Here is a 3,478-nt window from a genome sequence, read left to right as displayed (position 1 = left end):
TCTAGCAAGCAAGCTCACATTACTCCAATTTTATATTCGTTACATTGACTCCCAATTGATTTTAGAATTTATTTTAAAATTCTTGTTTTTTGACATACAGAGCACTAAATGGCCAGGCCCCAGGTTATTTATCCAAGCTTATACAATACCAAATACAAATACACCACTGCTCGTTGTCTCCACTCACAGATAGTTTGTTGGTTGTTCCCCCGTACACGACTGAAGACAAAAGTGGACAGAGCCTTTCAGTCTGTGGCCCCAAGGCTGTGGAACAGTCTACCAATACAACTACGTTTGGTTAACTCTGTGGAATCCTTTAAAAAGCAGTTAAAAACTTTTCTGTTTAAACAAGCCTTCTGTTGATCAGCGCTTTTTAATTTTTTTAAATTTACATTTAACCTTTTATATTGCGTATATTGTCTGTTTTGTTACTTAACATTCTGTTTATTTGAATCTTTGTGTACAGCACTTTGTGACTTTCTATGAAAAGCGCTTAATAAATAAAATTTACTTACTTACTTAAGCACTCGCATACACATTCCAGAGAAATCAGAACAGAGACACAGAGAGCAAGATTAAAGAAAAAAGAAAAGCAAACAAATCTGCGCTACAGGCATGTAGACCATGACAGACGTACTTTTGGCTGAAGCTCATGATAAGGAAATGACCATAATCCAAGCATGATGTAATGAATCCATGGATGACTTTTTTAAGGTCTGCTTGAGATCAAAATAATAATAATAATAATAAAAATAATTTTTGTAACATTTCTTAGCATTTGATTTAAAAACAAACAGTTTTTAAAAACAAACAGTTTTTAAATCAAACCAAATTTTAGAGTTCAAGGTTCAATATTTAAAAATAAACCTATACAACCTATAAAGAATCATGTTTGACTTGAACCAGAAATATTTTTAAGGAGAAAAGATTTCTTCATCTTTTCAGAAAGTGCTGAATGTTGAAGTGACATAAAACGCTGAATGACACTGACTGATATAGAAACACATCATATTATTTTGATATGATGTTGTATTTATTAATGATTACTGCTGCTCCTCCTTCTTTTCGTGTCCCTCCTGCAGCTCTGTCTTCTCATGTGTCCTGCTTGTTCTTGTGTTCCTGCTGCTCCTTTCGGTACTACTGCATCTCCAGCCGCTCCTGACACATTTCCTGCTGCTCCTGCTCCTCCTTCTGTTTCTGTCGCTCCTGCAGCTCCTGCTACTTCTGCCGCTTTTCCTACTCTTCTCGTCATTTCTCCTGGTCGTCTTTGTGTTCCTGCTGCTCCTATTGTTTCGACCATACGTCCTGATGCTCATGCTCCTCCTGGTCCTCCTTCTTTTTCTGTCACTTTTGTGGCTCCAGCTTCTCCTACCACTTCTCCTGCTCCTGGTGATGCTGTTCCAAACGCACCTGCTACTCTGACCAATTTTGTTACTCTTACAGCTCCGGTAACTGAATCTGAAATCTGGTAACTGAATTAAATGCCTATATCATAACAATTCAAGAATAATTTCATTCATACACACACAGACACACAAAGACAGACGCACACACAAACATATATATTTTAAATCTTTTGTAAATTTGCACCAAAGCCAATTCTATCTATTGTCTTGCAAATGTCTTCCATAAATTGTAATCAAGAATTCTTTGCGTTTAATATCTTTCATATCTCAGCCTCTAACCATGGCCTAATTTATTAGTGATAAATAACGTTTGAATAACAGCTAATTATTTACTTTTCTGTTGAAAGCATTTCACACTAAGTAGCAAGCAGGTACCTTAGAACAGCAACACATCTACAGGTCCACACTGTGTTTAGAAAAGTTTAACATTAACGTGGACACTGACTGTCAGCTTTACATGTCCACTTTATCATCTGTCACTTTCTGAGCAGTCCTTACCTTAGAAAATAATCTCTTCTTCCTTTTCTGTCCTCTGTTTTTCTCCACTGCAATCCAGAGCAATTGTGTATGCATCTTCCCAGCATCCTACAAAAATGTTTTATTCTATTAATGCTATGAAAACATTCATTTGAACTAAAAGTATTCAAGGGCCTTTGGCACATTAGCAACAATCAACCTGGTTTCTATATTTCAAAATTTCATGTTTTTGTAAAATAACAAATTTTCCCCAGTCTCCAGGAGCCTCTGAAATGGCACAAATCTCAATTTTTTTCAGGAAAGAGAAGCATTAATGTGCCAGTGTGTGTTTTTTTTACTGATGGATGACACAAATTCAAGTGTGCTTTCAAGCATAAAATACAATTAAAACAAACACACATACACATAGATGCATAGTTTCTGTAGCTAAATAACAAACAACACCAGATCCTAAGATACAAACATTTTCATGTCTCTGTTATAGGGTGTTGACTTTGTCTAGAGGCAGGCTGCAAAATGTTTAAACATGGTTGGTGTAAGAATGGGCTGTAAGAAAGTACTTGCTTTGTTATACCACACCAAAAGAATTACAAATACCCATGTACAATGCCATTGTCTCCTAAACCCAGTTAGACAAAATAAATAAGGAGGGATGCCAATCTGGAACAGTCTTTTATCTCCATGATCAGTGACAGGAGCATTTCTTTACTTCAGTAAAATTATTACAAATCCAGTAAGATAATATGCTACTACAGAGCAAAAACTTACTGAAGTAATATATATATAATTCAATTTTCTTTTGTAACAGCAACAGAAGTACAAGTCCACACTGTTTTTAGAAAAGTTTAACATTAACATGGACACTGCCTTGTCACCTTTACGTTCCCACTTTATCATCTCTCACTTGCTGAGCAGTCCTTACCTTAGAAAATAATCTCTTTTTCCTTTTCTGTCCTCTGTTTTTATCCACTGCAAGCCATGGGAATTGTGTGTGCATCTCGCCAGCATCTTACAAAATGTTTTATGCTATTAATGCTATGACAACATTCTAAAGGCACCTGACACATTTACTAAGCTCCACCCCTGGTTACGATTGAGTAGCAATTCGGTCTTTAAGTGATGACGTGATAAACTTGCGTCCAAACTAAGGCTGTTGTTAGTTAAATGATTTTAAGCTTGTTCTATTTAATCTGAACAAGCCTCTGAGAGATGCAGTAGTCACTGTTGGTTTTTCTGGGTTTTTATTACCACTATTCATTTTATAGCTCTGTTTTTAAAACCTTACGATGTAGCCCTTGCAGCAATAAATGAATGACTAACCTCGTATTCTGGATGTATTATCCAAGTTGTTCTCCTGACTGAAGTTTGGTCCGTTTACAGCACCCTGCCCTGCAATGGCATTTGTTCCTAACCATCGGGAACCCTCACGTTAACTTTTATCGAGTGTAAGAAAGTTAGCCATACTCCAGCTTTACTGTGCTAATGTGTTTATATTATGCTAACCGTAGCTGTGTAGCTAGCCACCACGTAAAACACACAGCCAGCTGTATCCAGCTGTATCCAGTAACCATACAAACGTCATTACTGTTTAGTTT

At 36.5% G+C, this 3,478-nt stretch overlaps 1 long non-coding RNA gene across 2 annotated transcripts; it reads right to left on the bottom strand.

The window, feature by feature from the left end:
- Positions 1 to 886: 886 nt before the first annotated feature.
- On the bottom strand, positions 887 to 3,039 carry LOC120735142. 2 transcript variants are annotated; one of them, XR_005696196.1, is made up of 3 exons: positions 2,806 to 3,030; positions 1,905 to 1,991; positions 887 to 1,368 (listed from the first exon to the last, which is right to left on the bottom strand). It is a non-coding gene; the product is annotated as an uncharacterized LOC120735142 (long non-coding RNA). The 2 variants fall into 2 exon arrangements; XR_005696195.1 differs by lacking the exon at positions 887 to 1,368 and adding an exon at positions 1,432 to 1,485 and having other exon boundaries at positions 2,806 to 3,039.
- Positions 3,040 to 3,478: the final 439 nt, after the last annotated feature.

This window comes from Simochromis diagramma, unplaced genomic scaffold (assembly GCF_900408965.1).
Source record: "Simochromis diagramma unplaced genomic scaffold, fSimDia1.1 OVJJ01000481.1, whole genome shotgun sequence".
Lineage (NCBI taxonomy): Eukaryota > Metazoa > Chordata > Actinopteri > Cichliformes > Cichlidae > Simochromis > Simochromis diagramma.
The sequence above is the reverse complement of the archived record's forward strand: the minus strand, read 5'-3'. Positions and strand labels throughout refer to the sequence as shown.